The sequence below is a fragment of the Cibotium barometz genome, chromosome 5 (assembly GCF_041138505.1).
Source record: "Cibotium barometz isolate CiBa-2024 chromosome 5, ASM4113850v1, whole genome shotgun sequence".
Taxonomy (NCBI): Eukaryota; Viridiplantae; Streptophyta; class Polypodiopsida; order Cyatheales; family Cibotiaceae; genus Cibotium; species Cibotium barometz.
Window position 1 is genome coordinate 17,162,494 of NC_141050.1, and position 22,678 is coordinate 17,185,171.

Below are 22,678 nucleotides of genomic sequence, written 5' to 3' on the forward strand. Positions count from 1 at the left end.
TCTCACGTCTTCTATTCGGGCAGATGTTAATATGTTTCATCCTCGTAATCTCAGTTTTGCTATGGATCTTGCTCTAAATTTTGAACACAAAACTTCTATTTTTTAGGATTTTAGAATGGAGGAAAAGTCTTATGCAAAGTCTTTTAAACCATCTTTTCCTTCAAGAAATTTTGATAAATCCAAGATACATAAGGGTAAGGATGTAGCCAAAGGATATGTTCGAAAAGACAATAACAACAAACTCTCAAATGGCTAGCTGAAGAATCGTATTGTCAGGTGTTTCAAATGTCACAACAAGGAGGGTCATCTTGTACTACACTGTCCAAAGAAGAAAAATAACTCTGCACCTATGGCTGGTCTCAACATGGTTGAAGAGGACGACGACAATTCATTCAAGTAAGAGGGTAATTCCGATCTTGACAACTCGGATAAAGGTACGATTCATATTCATGCTTTGTTGTGAGAGGAAAAATAAAAGAAAAATAAATTTATATTTTGCATGATGATGGTAGTTCTCATGATTTCATTTCCAAAAAGGCATTGAAAGCACTTAACCTATATGCAATGCACCCTAGTTATAAAGTGAAAGCCGCATTTCAAGGAACTAAGTACAATTGCACTACAAAGGTTAAGAATCTATAGTTGTAAATGGACTCATTGAAAGAAAAGAGAATATTTTTAGTCGCTCCTTTTGCAAGGTGTTGATGTCATTTTCGAAATGCCATGGAAACATGAACATAATCCGTAGATTGATTATGACACCCATACAATATGGTTAATGAAAGATGACAAAAAAATTATCTCCGATGTCAGACTAAGGGTGATTTAGGTCCTCTTTTAACTCATACCCAAGCTAAAAGAGCTAAAGAAGGAGAATATATTTTTTATTTTTGCAACCCAACTTAGTGCTTATGTTAACTCTAAACCAAACATGTCTCATGATCCTTTCATTTCTAAGTTCTCTAGATGACCTACCCTCCTCGTTTACTTAAACCTCGTCCAGAAGATCATAAAATTGAGATAATCCCTAGAAGCTCTCTGCCATATAAAGCTCCTTATCAAGTTAACATGGTTGAGAAAAAAGAGATTTAGAGACAAGAAATTTTTTTAGAGAAACGATTAATTAGACCCAAATGTTAAGCTCGCCCCAAGATTTTATGAACCTTTTAAGGTTATTCACAAAATCAACGATGTTGCTTTATAGACTAGAATTACCTTCTCATTGGCAAATTTATAACTCATTTCATGTGAGTTTGCTTAAACCTTTTAGGGGATCACTTCCCACTCATCCTGTCCATGAGGATCCACCTTTTATTAAGGGTGGGGAAGAAGTTTTGATCCTAGATACTATCATTGACCAATAGATTACATCAACTCTTACTAGAAATCAATATATCAAATACTTGGTGACTTTTCAAAATCGTCCTAGTGAAGATGCAAGCTGGATGCCTGAGAAATAATTTCATGCCTTCCCTAAGATCCTCCGCTCTTTTCAACAAACTCGCAATTGAGGGCAATTGCAAACTCAAGCAAGAGGAAATGTTATGAGAATATATTTTAAGCTCTCTTTAAAATATTTTTCTACCCTCTTACATAATATGGGGATGCTTGGATTATCTTTGTGTCATGCTAAATCATGTTAATATCATGGGTGATGCCATTGTAAATATTAATACGTTTGGTGTACATTGACGTATATTTGGGACCTCCAATGTTTGTGATTCCTATACTTACGCCTGACAAATATGTGTGTGGTGATGGTTTGTATACTTATGGAATATTTGTTGAACAATTTATTGTTGGTTATTTTATAGGTGAAGAGGATTCAAAAGATTGAGGAGGATATGCACAATATTATTTGTTGGCACACATTTTTGGAAACAAGCTTTGTATATATATTTGTGCAATTCCCACTCAAATTCACACAACATTGATAGATGTTTGAATTGCATTGACCAATGTTGTGATGAACCTCTAATTCAGGTTGACAACAATTGGAAAGTTGTATCAATGCGTGTTTAACCAAATGTTTGACTTTAAAGAATATATTGTTGACTAAACTAAAGATCCTTTCATTAGTTAAAAGATAAAGCATTTGCTAAAGAGCAAGTAAAGAGTAGGTAATAACCCTAGAATGTACAAAGCTTTTTTTTTAGAGGATGGGGGCTTTCTCTATGGTTGGCTACTTTTGGAGGGCCACTATATCTATGTTGGTAAGAGGAAGAGTCCCATTGGGGGCTTGTAGTGCCAACATCACCTTAAGAGTGGAAGGGTCCCCCGACAACAAGTGTGAAGAGGAAGGTTGTTCTATAATGTTACATAATCCGTGAATCACCATGTAGGGGCTCCCACAAAATCAAAAAGGTGTGAATGATGTCTCTTGGGATGAAGGGGATGGTCTTTGCCTTCAGGGGTGGGGGTATACCATGCCCTATATATATAGCCTTACACTATGAATGATGTCTCTTGGGATGAAGGGAATGGTCTTTGCCTTCAGGGTGGGGGGATTACCAAGAGTAGGAATACAATGAGTGGGTATAAATATAAGGTGAGAGGGATGTTCTCTTCCATCAACTAGAAGAGTCTTTCCGATGATGTCTCTTGGGATGAAGGGAATGGTCTTTGCCTTCAAGGTGGGGGGGTTACCAAGAGTAGGAATACAATGAGTGGGTATAAATATAAGGTGAGAGGGATGTTCTCTTCCATCAACTAGAAGAGTCTTTCCGATGATTGGCCTCCTTCCTAGGGGAAGCCCCTTCATTTAGTTCATGATGTTTGAAGAGTCTTTTCGATGATTGGCCTCCTTCCTACGGGAAGCCCCTTCATTTAGCTCATGATGTTTGTTGATTTGTTTGTCACTTTGGGCTTTGAGGCTTTGAGCTTGGTCTACTTATTTGCGAATGACTCAGTGGTTTTGTCCCCACATTTTGAGGAGAGTTCTTCACAAATCATATTCAAATTTTGGTTCGCAACACATGTGTGCTCATAAAAACCTCTTACATTAAAGACTACAATGGTTTTCAAAAGGGAAGTCCCAATGATGCCCCATGGAACGGATGAATGAATCATGGAGTTGATGGTTTTATCGATTTTCCCCTTGTTAACATCTCCTAAAACTCTCATGTAATGACAAAGTTAATGATAAAACTTCACACCCCTGAACTGTGGCCCCTCCCCACCATAGCATAATGACAAGATCCATTAGATGGAATTCCTTTTTATAAGCTTGAGTATATCTCCATTAGCTATTAAACATGGCCTATAAGCTTGCTTAAGCGTTCCCTTATCTTTTCTAGATCTGAACACCATCTCCCTTGAAGTGAGCACCCATTTGGCATCCTTTCCCACTTCTTCTAGGTGCCTAGTTTCGACCTCCACATGGGCTGGCCATTCCATATTTTCCTCATCATGTGGGCTCCCTTTGACCCTTTGAACCGTAGTCTATAACTTATGCAAATCTTACAAATGTTTCCAGATCACATACCACTCCCCCTCGCTCCAAAAATTTACCCCATGTCACTTGCTATCTCGACACTTTGGCCGGGGGGGGGGGGGGCTATGGGGTCTCTCTCTCTCTCTATTCCAATTAAAAAAATGCCAAGGGGCTATTCACCCATAGCCAAAGCCGCTAAGGAAGGATCATCAAGGGGCCAATGTGCCATGCTAGTCCATGGAAGCTAATGACTTGGACCCACTAGAGGGGGGACAACAATCCTTTGAGGGGGGAGGGGGGGGTCTCTTGGTCTAAAGTAGCTAAAATGGGCGACCAAAAAGGCTAGGTGGGGGGGAGGGGGAAGATTCTCATGGTGGGAGGGAAGATTCTCACATGGAGGCCTAAGATTAAGAGGGGAATGTTGCAATTCTCATGGTGGGAGGGGGTAGACTAGGTGATGCCGGGAAGATTCTTGGTTTGGCAATTTTCACTAAAGTGTCCAATGGCTCGTTCATCACTCGAATGAATCTGGCCACCATCAGCTGCTCTTCATCCAAAAGTGGAGAATATTTGAGGAGAAGGGCAAATGCGTGATGGTATTCTTCAATCGTCCGGCTATCCTGCTTCAGTTCCAAGAACTCATTCATTTTGGTTTCCAGGAAGCCCGGAGGATAGAACCTCTTCCTGAGGTAAGCCTTAAGACCTGGGTATTTCGGTCGAGACGGTTTGTCTCGCAATGGTTCTTCCATGCGACCCTGGCCATTTCCATAATTTTCAATCTGGCGAGAGCCATCTTGCTCCTCTCGTTATAACCGGTTACATCAAAATACTCTTCCATTGCCTCGATCCATTTTTCCACTACTTCTCCTAACTGTTCCCCTTCACCCTTGAAGAGACCAGGTTGGGATCGGTGCAGGAGGGCTTTACGAACGTCCGGATCTAACTCTTCATCATCGCTAAGAGGATTCGGCTGCCTAGCACGAGCCGCGCGCCTTATGATTCTGACAAAACGATATTTTTGTCAACTTAACTTTGTCATCAGATTAATGACTATTTAGTTTTTGAGATTTATTTCTTAAACAAATAAATATTCCATCATAATTCTTGAAAACAAGATTCACTCTGATAATTTTATTAACCAATATTCACAACCACGAAAACAATTTGGAATCTTTTACAAAACATCATTTATTATGAAAAGTTTTTGATATATACATAGAGCGTCTCGGCTCCAAAAGTCACTGCCTCAATCGCATACGCATAAAAAGGCGATACTGCGATGGAGACATGCTATGATATACACGATTCATCGGGGCCTCACCCTCGAATGTCCGCACACAAGACTAAACTGGTGGTCATTCCAAAATCGAAATTGGAAAAATTTTCCTTGCCCAAAAAACGGGGGCGATTCCACCTTTTTGATTTTCTTAACGAATTTTCTAATGGGGTCAAGAGACTAAATTATCCTTCACTGATTAAACCAGATAGAAGGAAAACTATCATTGACTTAATTTGAAGAAATCAACGCTTTTTCCTACCCGAAATCAGGCACAGCCGTTGATCTAATCATTTCAGGAAATCAATACTTTTTTCCTAACCGAAATCAGGCACAGCCGTTGATCTACTCATTTGAGAAATTTTTTAGGTTTTTATTTAACTACTCGAATTCTAAGCGTATTCCTATTATTTCAATTTAATTATTAAAACTCCACTGATTCTAGCCTAACCCCATCTGGCCCATGGGTTAGCCACCACCCAACCACTGGAATTGGTAGAACCAAACAATTACTCACCCACCCATAATTGAATGCCTTTCTTAACTTTTGCTTTCGAATACAGATACGCACACAGTCCTCTTTAAAACTTTAACTTATAAAACAATCCATTGACAAACAGTTATTGGTTACAGATGTCATAACTCAAAAATTCCATCTAGTCTCTTGTTTCTCAAAAAACAGTATCACTCTAGACTCTCCGTTACAGAGCAACTGGTCAGCAAAACGAGATCCAGTAATAGATTACAATAATCATTTCGTCCATCATACATATCTTCCACGACATACGCATGGGTATCCTCTTGGCACCGCGAGCCCGTGCATCACCTGGTCAGAACCCTCCAGGACCCTCCTTAGGTGTCCTAGCACTTCACTCAGGGACCGTTTCGTCGGCCCTCGCCCATTGTACCGAAAGCACACCATTTTTCAATTATACCAAGACTGGTCAAGACTTGGGCAGGATTTGCCGCGTGAGCCGTCCTTGTAAACACTCCTCGCCAGCTATTGTAACCGAACTTCCTGAGAAGAACATATACCAAATGCTCTCTCCAGCATTCTGGCGTAAGACAGTCCTTTAAGAAAATAAGGTTTCTATGATACAAGTTTTCAGTTTGATTTTCTTTTGAATACAAGGAGTATTTCTTGAATCAGTATCCCCAAAACTTCTTGATCGGAATTTTGAATTTCATACCAGAATTCCTCAAATTCTATAAGCTTGATCCACAGATTAACTCGAAGGGTCTCAAACTTAGTTTTAGATTTGGCGAGAGTTTTGAGTGTATTTTTCTAAACTGGTCACACCTTTTCTCGAATCTAACGAAAGAGTTTGGTCTTGGTCATAGTCTGATTCAAGGTTCGAGTTGGATAAGATTTTTCCTGAACTATCTTTCTCGAAAAGGTTTGATAATTCAGTTACTATTTTACTAAATTTCTTTCTTTGAATACTCACTTAACTGATTTCTAAATTAGTTATGAATTCCAATGAGGAATAAATTAATCATTTATCTGAATATTTCGATCTCGATAGATTTCTTGAATCTTCTTTTTACAATCCATGTGAATATAAAACGATAGAAATTTCTCTCTTAGAGTATTTAATTGTTCATTTATCAAATACTCATAGAATTTAAACATAGAATATAAGAGAATTCTAATTTTGATATAAAAAATTTTTATGCATCTATTTATGCATAAAAATCAATTTCAATGGGAATAACACTTTTATAGAAAAAGAAGAATTTATTTATGCATCTATTTATGCATAAAAATTAATTTTTATAAGAATAACGCTTTTATAATAAAAAAATTCTTTTATGCATCTTTCTATGCATAAGATCAAACTTAATGAGAATAACACTTTCATAATAAAAAAAATTCCTTTATGTATCTTTCTACGCATAAAAATCAAATTTAATGAGAATAACACTTTTATAATAAAAAAAATCCTTCATGCATCTTTCTATGCATAAAAATCAAATATAATGAGAATAACACTTTTATAATAATAAAAATTTCTTTATGCATCTTTCTATGCATAAAAATTAAATTTAATGAGAATAACACTTTTATAATAAAAAAAATTCCTTTATGCATCTTTCTATGCATAAAAATCAAATTTAATGAGAATAACACTTTTATAATAAAATAATTTCCATTATGCATCTTTCTATGCATAGAAATCAATTTTAATAATTAATATCAGTGATATCCATGCATATTCATAGGTGAATATGTACATGGAGTAATTAGAATATTTCTTTTAGATGCAAAAATGGTGGGAATTACTCTTTTGGAATAACATAAAAACAAACTTTCTTTTCCACAAGATTCTGGAAAATTTTGCCATAACCTCCTTTGTATGGTTGACCATTTCTCATTTTTATCATTCTATTTTTAACTTAAATTAATCCAAATTAGATTCATAGAACTCTAATCTACATAATTTTCTAAATTCAAGAGAGTAAACAATAAGAAGAGTTTAATTAATCTCTTAGTTAATCTTTCTAGGATTAAGAAAGGCTGGAATGTAAAGAAGAGAAGGGGGTGGCCTTTTCATCAAGGCATAGCATTAGAATTTAATTCAATCAAATACAAAACATAAAAATCAAGAAAATCATAGATTTAAAATTTATAAATAAGTAAGAAAATTAGCTTACATGGAGTTTGTAAGCTCTCCTTTGGCTTGAGGGATAGAGGGTTCTACTCTTGTTTGAAGCAAGAGTGGCCACCAATTCACTTTGGAGAGGATTAGGCCAAAAAATAATTGAATTATTAAGAAATTCAATGTAGATGGCTCAGGATAGGAGTAGAGTAACAGTGCATAAACACCATTAAGCTTTTACAAAGGGGGGGCTTCTATTTATAGGAAAAAGTGAGCCTCTAACCAAGCAAATTGATTCTAGAATTTTCCAAATTAGTTTGGTCAATTTTTGACCATTTTTGGGTCAGTTCAGCTTACTTTTTGGATCTAGTTTTGAAATAGGAGAGAGGAGAGATGAAATATCTCATTTTATTGATTTAAAATTGGGAGTAATGATGAGAAAAAGGCACCTACTTCATGAGAAAAAGGCACCTACTTCATGAGGGGAGATCCCCACTCTGAGGTGTCAAAATTCAGTTTTTTTTACTCTTTTCTTTGGTCCTTAGTCCACTCTTCATCTTATGTGAGCATTTACTCATTTTTGGGGGGGTTTTCTTTTATTCTTCAATTTCTCTCCTCCCTACATTTGGATTAATCTTATTGGTCCATAAGAACCTTAATCCAAAATTTTTATAAAATCTGGACCCTTAGGCTAAGGTCTTTTGTGCACATTATAATTTATTTCTAATGCACCTTAGGAATTTCTTTTTTAACTTCTGTTTCGAGGGAATGTATTTTAATAAGAAGGGATATTTTTCCGTCTAAAGATATCTAAAAACTAAATTATCGCTGTCTAGAACATTTTCTCTCTCTAGGCCAAAACATGTAGAAACAAGATCTCTTATTGTTCTAAAAAGGGGATTGATTACAGGGGAAGAAACTGGACATCTTGAGGGGCTGGGGAGGAATCTTACAAATTTAATTGTTCTGTAGCTAGGATCGACTAGCTCAGAGCCCTCTTCTTAAGGAGTTATATAAAACCATGTGCAGCATTTTGTGAACTCTCTACTTTTAGTTTTGAGATGTTCTAGTTGTGTGCAGGCATTCTGAGGTCAGAACTCATTGGTAGCAAATTGGTCCATGATACTTGGTATCAGAGCATGAAACGTCTTGGTACAATAGGAGTTATCAAATCAGCTTAGAAGAATTTTAGGTATGCCTAAAGGTAAAAGGGTACGAAGGGGAGCACCTTGAGATGCAGAAGAAGCCGCCATAATAGGGAAAGAGGCAAGACAAGAAAAAGAGGTAGAAAGAATGAACAGACACAGGAAGACATGATAGCCTTTCCAGTGGAAAAGTTTTTAAACATAGGGGACACACACCCCAGATTGCCAGCGCCCGCGAGGCAACAAAGAAGTCAAGAGAAAAGACATGAATATGAATGACAAGATCAACGGTACAAGCCGCTCTACCTCCGAAGAAATCAAGAGACTCATTAATACTAGCAAGATTAGAGAGACATAAGGCTATCTCATAATAATGAGGCAATCAAAACATCGACCTAAAACCGAGCAACGAAAACTAAGCTACTTTGTTTTTGGCCATTTGAATTTACCATCATCAATGCTAGGATTTCTACTAACTTCTTTGTTGTGTTTATAAAGAGGAGAAAAAGAGAAAATTATAGATGAGAGAGAGAGAGAGAGAGAGAGAGAGAGAGAGAGAGGTTAAGCATTATGCAAGCACGTGTGTGCATGTGCGTATGCACACACGCACACACACACAAATCCTTGAAGAACAACCTAAATAACAACCTCCTAAATAGAGAAATATCACTTTTTTAATATAAAAAAAAGTTAGATTATATTTTCTATATTCGAATAACCACTAAAATTAATGATTGAGACACATCTTTATCTTGTATTGGATAGAGAAAATATGAATAATCATTAGTGCTAGAAAGAGGTAAAAGCTTTGACACTTGTTGGTTTACTTTTAAAGAACCATTCTTTTTTTAATATATATGTTAAATGTTAGAAGAGACCATGTCATAATAAGGTGAAACAATATATGGTCAAATGCAAACCCTGATTCAATTAAAATTTAACATAATCGGTGAAATGGGTAATGAAAGGCCACCTCTTCTACATGCTAAGGTGCTTTTCCCAAGCCCTACCCACCACCCTCACTATCTTTAGCTTGTCCACATCATTATGTAGTTGCCCATGTTGCCTACCTTAAATGTGTGGGCTTAAATAAGGATAAATTACTAATGTGTGTTGTTGATAATGTAGCCATGTCCATAGTCAAAGCTCTATACGTTTGATCATGAATTGACCACCACAATAATGGTTGCCCTCTGATGGGAACACCAAGGGGTCATTGAGGATGAGTTAGGGATCCACGATATTGGTGGTATATCTACATTGTGCTACCATGTCACAAGCCAAAATGTTGTATGCACTTTGTGATCTACCACAAGTAATCCACAACAAGGATGGTAGGACTGCCAATTCAATAGGAGATTCCAAGGGCCCATTAGGGATCCGTGTTGACCTCACCAAGATCTCCTAATAATGTTTGTTAGCATTTCTTTGTCTTGGTCTGGACGCTATGTTAATGGTTTCACCTTTAAAAAATGACATTTTTTTAAAGGACCCAAAAAATCAGTGTATATTTCATTACCCTATGCCTAATCCTTAGGCAACTTCTCGTCCTCATCCTATTCCTTCCTTGGACTTTCTCCCTCATTCACCTTTGATCTATCCTTCACCCAATGGAAACATGTCCTCCTCCTCCTCCTTTGTTCTCCCCTCCCAACATTCTACCTACATGCCATTTTAGAGACACATAGAGAACACTCCAAGCCCACAAAGAAAGAAGCTTTGTCTCCCCTCCTCTCTTCTCCCCTCCCAACATTCTACCTACATGCCATTTTAGAGACACATAGAGAACACTCCAAGCCCACAAAGAAAGAAGCTTTGTCTTCCTTGCATGTGGCATATCAAAATCGATACACAAAGAGAATCATGAGTTTTGCAAAGTAATGAGATGAAAACCAAGAGAGAGGGTTTCAAGAATATAAAGGAGCATCAAACCATTTTTTTTAAAATTGAACTTTTATCGAAAGCCACGCAATTTTCTCCTTGAAAGAGGCTACATCAATGTTGCCTCCTTTCATGAGAGATCTTGCCATCATTGAGTCTGTCGTTATCTTATGCCTTTCAACTAGCCATGGTATCTTGTAAGACAAGCGTCGTGCATGCACATGTGTGTGTAGGACACTCTTGCTAAAGCGTGTACATTTACATTGTACGCATGTGCACCAGCATTATGCATGTCATATATGCACACGTGCACCCCCTTCGTGTGCACACACCTATTTCACATGCCCTTGCATGCACACACTTTTATGCTCAAATGTGCATACACCCGTACGCCGCACATGTACACACACCTTGCATTCATGCATGTGCACCTACCCCTTTACATTCACAATTTCAAGTGCACCCCAAACACTCATTTGCTCTTGCACATTTCTACACATTTACGTCTGCATGCACACACCCCATGTGTGCATCGAGGCCTTTGTATGTGACACACACACACACACACACAAACATTAGCACGTGCACTCGCATTCACCTTTGCACGTGCATGCACCCACATATTCACACCTTCACCCATTTACACCCACATGCACACATCCATTTATATGCACTGCACACTTGCATCATGCGTACCACTGTCCCACTTTCACTCACATGCACAAGCGCACATCTGCATATGTGTGCACACACCATCCGCTTGTGCACTTCACCTCCCATATGTGCACACACCCTCCCACCCCTCCCTCCTCTCTTTCCCTTCCTTTGGCCTGCTCTAATAATTAAAAAGGATAAGGATATTTCTGTATGACAAGAAAATCTTTAATTTTCTCCCTAAACCATTTAAAAAATGTACAAAAAATCCCCCGCCCCCTCTTTACCCATTTTTTTCTCATTAATATTTCTCTCATTTTTCTTTCTCTTTTCTTTAATTTTTCTCTTCTGTATTCCTACATATATTTATCTAATAATTAAACCCCCTGGCCATGTTAGTGCTTTATTTTTTCCCTTTAATTTTAAAAAATGCCCTCCCCTAATTCTTTTTTTCCCTTATATCTTTTTTTCCTTGTATATATATATATTCCTTATTTGCTCTTTTAGTTTTATTGGATTATTTTAATTTTCCATTTGGCCTTCTTATCCCCCTTCCTACGAGCAGCTCCATGGCCCCTGCTCCTCTACCTCACGAAAATAGGATGGAGCTTTTTGGGCATGGCACTCAAGCTCGGCTTGATTGGGTCTGGGCCATTGGCAAAAGAGAGGCAAACTAGTCACCACGGAAGCTCTGAACCCTTGGAGAACTTTAGAGTCATAAAAGCACAATGAAAAAGGCAAGCCCTTTACTAGCTCATATCCTCGTTCCGAAAATTGCCAGACCTCCTAGAGATATACCTAAACATGTGTCAATGGTGAGGATATGGTGCATACACACTTTGTAGTACACTTGTTGGGGTCAATGTGGTTGGTCTCATAGTTTTGGGTATTTTCTCAAGTGGTCAAGAGAACTATGGTGTGTCTTATTTAAAGTTGGTGATGGCAGGCTTTTCTAAGTAGATCCTCAAGGCTGGTGTGCCTTATTTAAGGTTGGTGGTGGCGGGCTCTTCTCAGTACATTGAGATCCTCCTTGAGACTCGTGTGCCTTATTTAAGGTTGCTGGTGGTGGGCTCTTCTAAATAGATCCTCCTTTGTGACTGTGCCTTATTTAAGGTTGGTGGTGCCAGGCTCTTCTCGTGGTAGTAGGCTCTTTTTGTGAGTAGATCCTCTTTGAAAGTGATCCTCTTTTGTGAGTAGATCCTCTTCGAAAGTGATCTTACATTGTAACCCGTCCAACGTCTCTATCTCCCCCCAATTATGAGTGTCATGGTAGGACTCAAAAAGTCTGGGGTGAGAGGAAAAATCTGATGCCATGATGGTTGTGTTCAAAAGGCATTGAGGTTGACCATGTCTAGATAAGGTGCTGCTTTGGGTAGATGAAATATGGCATGACACTCCTCAGGCCTTTGAAGCATTTCAACAGCTAGGGAGTATAAATTTTCTTAATGGTGGCTCCCGATCTGGAAAACCAATCAAGAAGATCCAGAAGCTTCTTGTTGGTTTACTGATAATGTGGGGGTGGAGGAGGTGGAAGTGGCACTTTCTAGCCATAATTCCTATTCTTGATGTTCCTTATAGAAGGATTATGTTCTTAGTCTTAGTATATGCACATTTTATTTATGTGAAGTGCAACAATGCAGGGAAGATATATAAGGATTATGTTCTTAGTCTGAGTATGTGCACATTTGATTTAGGTGAAGTGCAGCAATGCAGGGAAGAGTGTTGGTTGGATGTAGCAAAATGTGACAAGTTGGGAAAAGATTGGTGGGGTTCTCTTGTGAGAGGGTTGGATGTAGCAAAATGTGATGAGTTGGGAAAAGATTGGTGGGGCCACTTGTGAGCTCGGAATCATAGCTCGGTGTACTATTTATGCATGCATAGGAATGTGTGGTTAGGGTAGATTAGAATCTAGGTGATGCCTCTAGTTTGGAGTGGATTTTGGAGTTCCTAATTTCATTTGGGCTTTCTAGGGCATGCCTTTAGACTTTCTTGGTGTGTAAATGTAAGAAAACAACTAGCTATACACCTGCTCTAAACTTGCTAATAGTGATACACATATTCTCTTCCTTTTGCACCTCCAATTGTCGGCTTGATTTCTTTCCTTCTTTGCCCTTCCTTTTGCTTATGATGACTGCTAGCTTGTGGCCTACTTTTTTCCAACTTGTGTTCATTTTTGCTCACATTTCCCTCTCCTTTAAAAAAAGAAACCTCGCTTTCTGGTGTTGCTTGCTTGCTTTTGTCTTTTTTATCACACTTTCTATCCACCTTTCTTCCTCTTTGCTTGTTCATGGTTGGCTAACTTATTAGCCAAAGCTAGAGTAACTCAGAAAGAAGATAAGAAGATAGTCTATCGTGAGACAAGAGGTCTCATTAAGGGTTTTTTAAAGCACATAGAGAAGAGTTTTCGTTAAGGGTTTTTTAATGTCCAAACCAAAATAAACACAAAAACCACACGTAAATAATTGTCTTTTATGCTTGCATATTGTAGATCTTGTACCATATGCTTTTCTTTTACTTTACATTTATCTCAAAACCTACAAATATCAATGGCCATGGTATGAGCTTTTGCATTGCATGCTCTGCAAATATCGATTAAAGTAGTTCTAGCACAGTTGGGTTTGGCGAGAATGCCTCAAGCCATGGGGTGACCTTTCTTGTTTTTGGGTTTATCAACAAGGACTAAACCTTTGCATATGTAAATGTGATTAGTTTTCCAAGCATGAATCAGCCTTACGTCCCCTCATATATGGCCTTCCAAGGATCATGGTGTATAACCCTCTTCTATGAAAATCCGTCATCATGAATGTGTGGTGGTTCTAGTTTTTTTCCATTTGGATGAGGTACATAGATCATGGGGATGGAGCCAATGTCATTAGAAAGAGATCCATGTGAGTATTCATAAAACATGTCCTCCGCTAGCCTACAACATCAAGGCCAAGTTGGTGGAGGACAAGTGCCATTGGAAACCAAGTAGCCCAACACAATCATGTAAGAGATCCCATACACTAAAGCAAAAGGTTTCACGCAGCCACCTCCTTGCATTCCACCACAATGGGAGTATGCAAAAGACATGTTAAGGATGGAATTTGAAATGGGAAGGGGGGTTGCAACCAACAAGTAAGCTGGAACTTCAATGTTCTGTCCATTGGCTCCTCTTGCAAGACCATTGTCTGTAGGGATGAGTTTAGGTTGTTCCAATGACACCCAAGTGTCTATTGTCATGATGTTATGACTAGATTGAGGGCTAATCAATGCACATTTGCACTTAACATCATTTCCCCCCATAGGGAAATCTAACCATACCATGATAGAATCTTCAAGAGGAACCATGGATGTTTCAGTTTGTGTTTTAGCTTCAAATTTCATTTTGGTTTCATATTCCCATTCACTTTTATCCTCTTTTTGGCTCTCAGCTTTTTCAAGAGTCCCCAATGTGTACAATGGTACACTCGGTCCTCTGACAATTATAACTGAGGTCTGTTTGGAAACTTGTGAATCCATACAATCCCATTCTATTCTATGTAGCTCTTGATGTCTTTAAAAACTCATGTTTAGCCTTTAAAGGTGCAAGTGCTGATACTATGCTGGCTTCGCCATGAGAGAAGAGCATTTCTTCAAATGAGATTTTGAGAGACTACTTTAATTTCGTAAGGGATTCATCGAATTCCTCACGTGCCATTTCAACCGCATAATTTGTGCAATCTTCTTCTAATGACTCTTCCATAGAGAGTATGTCTTCCTCTTGAAAGGAAAAGCGATACTCCTCATTTTCTTGTATCTTGGTTGCTTTTTTAGGATTGGCATGATGAGGTTCAATCACAATCGATGATCATGTATAACACTCAACAATGCTAAGCATGCTCTCCTGAGCTTTCTTTTTGTGTTCCGCATATGTCATGTGATCATGATTTTCAATTTGGGGTGGTTGGGCTAGTTTCTTGATTGGTCTATTAAGTGCACTGAGTGACGAATCAAAACTTGTTTCATCCTCACTAAGTGACGTACTAGAACTTGTTTTATCTTTTGACTTTATTTGCATCGTCAGGTTTTCATTATGTTTGCCCATGTGACGAGATTGAACTTTGTTTTGAGCTTTTGTATCTTGTGTCGCACATATGGGTCTTGTGGTTTGTGTGGTAGCCTTTGAGGTGGATGCTTTTGCATCATGTGTAGTTTTTAGCTCTTTTGGGTTTATGTTTTCCACATGTTCCTTTTCCCTATCCTCTCTTTCAACCTTGGTTTCGATAGTTTGTTGTCCCTTGTTTTTCTTAGGTTTAGAAAGTTTTGTTTTCTCTTTTGGTTTCTTACTTTAAGGCATTTTCTTCTACCCATTTCGAAGTATTTTCTTTTGTGTTCATTTTGATCGTTTCTCATACCTTGGCTTGCAAAAATCGCGTAAGCATATTCAAGGGTATCATGGACAATTGCCCATTTTATACACTTAAGATGTTTAGACTTGTATTTTGTAAGACAAGTTACAATGAAGCAACTCGCCTTGGGCAATCTTGGAACATGTGGTCGATACCACATCATTCACACAGGGGTTGCAAGTTGTCAGTGATCGTGGGCATGGAAGTATTCCAAAAAGTACAATCTGTCACCTTTTTGGGTCCACAATAATAGAAACACTGAAGTGTTTGCTTAATTGCTTTCTGAGAGAAGTTTCTACCCTTTCGACTGTTTGTGTTTGGTGCACGGGAGATTGAGGTTTAGAGTTAATTGTTGATGAATCGGGATATAGGTTTTTGTCATGACCAAAGTTTTTGCAATATATGCAGTATAGAAAAATAGGTCCCTTGTATGCACAATGAGGATTGGGATGGTCATAGTGATTGCACACTGAACACAAGGCATTTCGCTCATCACTTGAAGAGGCATTAAGGATGTTTGGTTTTGAAGGATCTCATCCTCTTTTAGAGATGTCGATTGAAAGCTTTTAAGCAAGGCTGTATAAAATTCAAGGAATGACAATTTCAAGATCAATCTTTCTTTTAGAGATGTCGATTGAAAGCTTTTAAGCAAGGCTGTATAAAATTCAAGGAATGACAATTTCAAGATCAATCTTTCTTTTGCCATTGCTTCACTTGGTTTAGATGAGGAACATCTCTAGCATAATCATCTTCCATCATGTTGTCATCTAAACGTATTGCTTCTTTACAACATTGATCAAATGTTTCTGGATTGGATACAAGGATCAGGTTGTGTAAGTTGTTTTTATTTAAGCCCATTATGAAACATCTCTTCAATTGGGAATCGTTTAATTTTTTCCATGACTCACATCTTGAGTCCAAGAGTTTTATCCGAAGGATAAAGTCTCTAATGGTTTCGTTTGGTTTACGCTTAATTGAATATAGTTTGCTTGCTGCACTCCACCAATCACCTTGTCTTGAAAAGCCATGGATAAAGGCTGACTTCAAGGTTCTTGGTGTGATTAGAATACTGTAGCTGAATTATAGTGATTGCATCACCTAATGTAGAATTAGTTCCTGAGAGGCTGGTGACCCGTAATTCATTCACCAAATGTTTACCAACTACGTAGCATAATTCCAAGGTTTTGTAAACCTTTGATGATGTGCATCTTGCATTTTGTAATAGGAAGTAGGAGATTGGATAAATCTCTTCAAGGATAATATATCTTTAGAGAGAGAAAATAAGTTCCAACTCAGTCAGAGCTACATCTAATCTCATTATAGTATCTTACCAAGAGCTTCATCTAATCTCATTATATTAGCTTATCAAGAGGAAGAAGAAAAGGAGCATCATAGCCACACAGAGGAGGTAAGTTCTAACTTAGTCAGAGCTACATCTAATCTCATTATAGTAGCTTACCAAGATGAAGAAGAAAGCCACCATAAAGCATCATAGCCAGAATCAATAATTTTCACCAATTTAGACCCTAACTAGTTATCAATGTAAAGATTCTAAGCTTTTAGTTAATTCATCAGCAGCAGCAGCAAATGCACATTTCATTAGGTTAAACTTCAACTTGGCTTGATTACATCTTTCAAAGCATAGAAGTAGCTGATGCAGATTCACCATGCACTTCCCAAAGACATTGAAGTCATCCACAAACACACACATAAATTTTGTTAGATAATTATAAAAAAATCTCTTGTACCATGTGTTGGAATATTCCGGGTGCATTCCGGAGTCCGAAGGTCATGACATTTGAAGCGAATGCTCCCCATTCTGTGATGAATGTAGTTTTCTCCTTTCCTTAAGTTCCATCTGTTAAAACCCTAAGATCTCTCTAGATAATTGTTATGCATAAACATGCATAAATTAGGCATAAGCTCATCCACCCAACCACCCCCGAGCCCAAGGGATGCACACATGAATTATAAATGAAATACATCATACCTCTACCTTGATGTCCCATACCATCAAGAGGTACTTGGCCTCACAAGCCCAAGCCTCCAAGCCTCCCTTGAGTGTGCCCCATGCCCCTATTATATAGGAGGGCCCTCAAGTGACTCTTGACTCTCCATTTCCCATGTGTGACCCTTGGATGCCTGACCCTAACCTTAACCCTTAAGGTTAGTCCTAACCCATGCTCTACTAGAGCTTGTTCCCATGCTCCCATGCTCACAAGCCTAATGTGGGTTAGCCTCCTAGTATATGCACACATAATGTGCATATAACATACTTCCCCTCTCTCAAAACATTGCACTCTTGCAATGAAAAGAAGAAGAACTGCAGTGAACAATCTCAAAACCGACTCCCAAGTCGAATCCTCTATTTTCCTATCTTTCCACCTAAATTTAACCTTAGGGATTAGTCAACTACAAAGTTTCTTTTCCCTGAATTCAAGTACCTTATCAGGTTTATGTGGAACATAGGATAAATCTTCGACTTCAACGAGTTCTTGAGGAGTAACTGTGTTATCCTCACCTCCCAGTTTCCCTTTCAATCTATTGATATGAAAGACTGGATGAACTCTAACATGTGGAGGTAGTTTTAAGTTCAAACACAACCGTGCCAATCCGATGTATAACTCAAAAATGGACCACAATATCTAGGAGATAAATTTGAGCATTTTTCTATTGAAAAAGTCTGAGAATCTTTAGGAACATTAAAATAAACCAGCGCTCCTGGTTCAAAAGACCGAGATGAGTGTCCCCTATCAGTATAAAATCGTACTATCCTGAGCTTCAGTCAGCATTTCCTGCATATCTCGCAAGAAATCCCTCGATGCATCAAGCTCGATGTCTTTAAGAAGACCGACATCAATAGGTACCCTGGGTTGATACCCATACATAAGTATGCACGGACTAAAACCAATATCCATATATTTAAAACTGTTATAGGTAAATTCCATCATTGGAAGATATTTTTCCCAACATGATGATTTTCTAGAGACGTATGCATGAAGCATATACTCTACAATCTGATTCATATGCTTTGTTTGCCCATCAGACTACGGATGATCAGAGCAATTCACATTCAAAGTAACTTCCTCATTGTAAACCATTCGGAATAAAGTAGGAAAACATGGCATTATAACAGCAAAAACCAAGGATTCATCGACGCTTCGACATACCCACATCTACATATAGAATAATCGACGTCCCGAGTTACCCATATCAACATAGAGAGTCATCAGTGTCTCGATGAGTCACATATGTCCATCCGTAAACCATCAAGTTGACTGTATAAATTACCTAAAGTATGGAACTAGAGAAAGAAATGCCAACAAAGGAAAAATCCAAATTTCCTTGATCCAAACACAACAAGATAAACTCGTTGAACTCTAAAGAAAGAGATTTCAACAAGTGAATATGCCGACGAGATTACCCTCATCAAAACATGCAGGCTATAGATAAAAGAAGTTTATCTAGAGAATGCCCACACTATAAGTGAATTAGAAAATGAGATTATCTTTGAATGTTGAGGTCAACATGATAAGTGATGGAAGCAACAATCTTGAGCCCAAATTATCCCATAAGATAATATATGTGAGGGATCACTAGCGTCCCATACCACCATGATACCACCCATACATACCTTAACAATTTGAAAACTCCCTAGTATGCCATCTAGGAAAAATGAATAAAATCCTGTATAAAAGGAATAAGATGGCCTTATCCCAGACTTTCACATACTAAAATATGTCTCTATATACCTGAGACTACATCAAGGAATAACTCTTTCCGAGTACATCATTTAGAAAAGAAATTGAATTATTGGCACCTTTCTAATGAGAACTACCCAACTAACAATAAAGTTAGGGTAAAAAAATAACTCACCTAGATATATAAGCAACTAGGTATCCGAGTTGGAATATGTACAAGAGTACAAGCAATATACTCCAAAATTATGTGCAAAAAACGAAGGCAAATGCTATCTTCAAAGCACATGATATTATCCAAAAGTACAAGCAATATACTCCAAAATTATGTGCAAAAAACGAAGGAAAATGCTGTCTTCAAAGCACATGATATTATCCAAAAGATCAAAAGATCCTTATAAAACCAAGATGGAATCTCCGTTGAAGATCAGCAAGATCAACCAACAGATCCAAATAAAAAGAGCCATGGGCTCATCCGTTGAGGACTAGCAAGGTCAATCAACTAGATCCATGCCCGGTTTTAGAAAACAACTCTTACTCCTTGTTCCACGACACACGTGTGGGTATCGTCGGTGACCCAGAGCCCGAGCACCGTATGGTCAGCACCCTCTAGGATCCTTCGCAAGTCACCTAGCGCTTCACTCATAGGCCGCTTCCTTGGTCCCTCATCCACCATATCGGAAGCTCACCATTTAAATGGAACCGAGGCTGGTCAAGACCTCGGACGACCTTGCTACGCAAGACGTCCTCCGTTGACTCTCCATCAGCTATTGCAACTTTATCAGTTAGGTCTCCACGACCTTATTCACAAGACGGTCAAAATGCTTCCCCAGCATTCTTGACATAAAACAGTCATTTACAAACAGGTCACAAATACAGTTTCTATAATGAACTCTTATCTTTCCACATTGTTCCACATCAATCCATATTACTTAATCCATGTCCAATTCATATGTGTACCCATTCTCATCCAATCACATCATTTTCCATCTCATCACATCAGATTCATTCACATCACATATCATCCATTCACATCCCATATCATTCATTCACATTCTGATTCACATGACATGACATCACATCTCATTCATTCTCATCCCAATTCACATCACATTACATCTCATCCATTCACTCACATCAACATCACATCCTTTCACTTACACATCCTCATTCATTCTTCCACATTTATACTTCCACATACACATCCATATCCACTCTTCCACGTACACATTCACATCCACATCCATTCTTCACACACATCTGCATTCATACATCCACATCCACATCCTCATCCATACATCCATGTCCACATCCACATCCACATCCATACATCCATATCCATATCCACATCTATACATCTACATCCATATCCATATCCATACATCCACATCCACATCAATACATCCATATCCATATCCACATCCATACATCTACATCCATATCCATATCCACATCCACATCCATATATCCACATCCAGACATCTACATCCATATCCATATCCACATCCACATCCATTCATCTACATCCATATCCACATACACATCCACATCCATATCCACATCCATACATCTACATCCATATCCATACATCCACATCCACATCCATACATCCATATCCATATCCACATCCATACATCTACTTCCATACATCTACATCCATATCCACATCCATACAAATAGGGACTCTATATTTACATCCGACCTTTGGAAGGCTACATTTAATGCTATCAAAATCGAGCTTAGAATGATCATGCTCAAGGGATGGTGAAACCGAGATGGTTAACCAAATCTTAGAGGATATGTGTTATAAAAAAAACCAATACCAATTCAGGAATCGGGTGAGTTTTTTTTACCTTTAGTTAAGTTTGCCTAAAATAGCTCTTACCATGCTTTCATTAAGATGTCTCCATTTAAGGCTATTTATGGTCGACTATTGGACCCCTATAAATTTCTTGGACCCAACTGATAAAGTTAAAGCTTCAAGATGAATTCTAGAGAAAATGGATAATTTCTTGAGACTCAACAAGAATCATATGAAAAGTAGTATGAGACTCAACAAGAATCACAGGAAAAAGGTTCAAGATAGAATTAAAGCCTATTCTAACAAGAAATATTCTCCTAGGGAATTTTCCCAAGGAGACCTGTTTTCCTCAAGAGCCAAACTCAAGTCTAGCAATCTGAAGTTGGGAAGGGATATAAGATTATCCTTAAAATATGCTAGTCCTAAGATTTCAAGGTATTAAGGAGATATGGTAGTAAGATGGTGTACTTACTTAAATTGCCCAATGATATTATGTAACTTGTGTTTCATGTGAGCTTGTTAAAAATGTATGCTTGAATTTCCTAATAATAGGATGGTGTACTTGCTTGAATTGACCAGTTGAGCTCGATATCTCAACAGAGGGTAGGGGTCATCATTTGTTTGAAAAGATTTTAGAATCTTATGGAAATTAGGGGTAGATGGATGGCCCACAAGCTCGGACACACAAGCACTAGAATAAAGTCATTATAAATCTTTGAAAAATTTTATAAGGAACCATGTGCCTTCAATTCCACATAAGTGGGTCTTTAATGAGTCACAGTTTCCATCAAAATAGATGCTATAGTTTACCTATTTTCATAATTAGTGCTAATAAATCAATGGGATGTAGAGCCAAAGAAGTAAATGATTAAGTTTTCATTAGATTATTCGAAGATTATCCCACACCAAGTGATATAGTAGTTACACCTTTTTATATCGTTGCATGGAGTTTTTCGTATCCATGCACCTCTCCTTTACTCTTTCATACAATCCTGCAAATACCCTTTAAAGAATACCCTTTGAATAGATCTAGCACACACAAACAAAGAAATTATGATCCTCATGACAATAACAACTATGATAGCATAAATTTTAACACTCCCTTCAAGGTGATTGTCATGCCCTCATAGTTTTCGAGATCCGTGAGCCTAGAGACATGAGTTGTGAGTCTGGACACCTAAATCATGAGTCAATAGATGAGATCCTAGAGGTAGGTGTACCTAATATTATACCAGCTAATTATTACTAATATTATACTAACTAATTATTACTCCCTTAAATACTTATCAAGGATATACATATAATGTCCTTCAAGGATTTTCCTATCATTACAAGTTCCAAGGAAAATTCTTGTCCTTTATAAACTATTACCAATAATTCCATAGCAATCCTATTGTTGTACGCCTATTTTATAAAATGCGTACCACAAGTAGGCCTATTTCAAAAAAATAAAATACATGAGCCTAGTTTATATAAAAAAGGTCTATAGATGTGAGTCAACACATGTGATCCTACAGATGCGAGTCAACAAATGTGAGACTAGTTTATATAAAAAAGGTCTACAGATGTGAGTCAACACATGTGATCCTAGAGATGCGAGTCAACAAATGTGAGCCTAGTTTATATAAAAAAGGTCTAAATATGTGAGTCAACAGATGTGATCCTAGTGATGCGAGTCAACAGATGTGATCCTAGTGATGCAAGTCAACAAATGTGAGTCAACATATGTGAGCCTAGAGATGTGAGTCTAGAGGTGTGAGTCAATAGACATGAGCCTAACAAACATGAGTCAATAGACGTGAGTCTAGAGGTATAAGTTA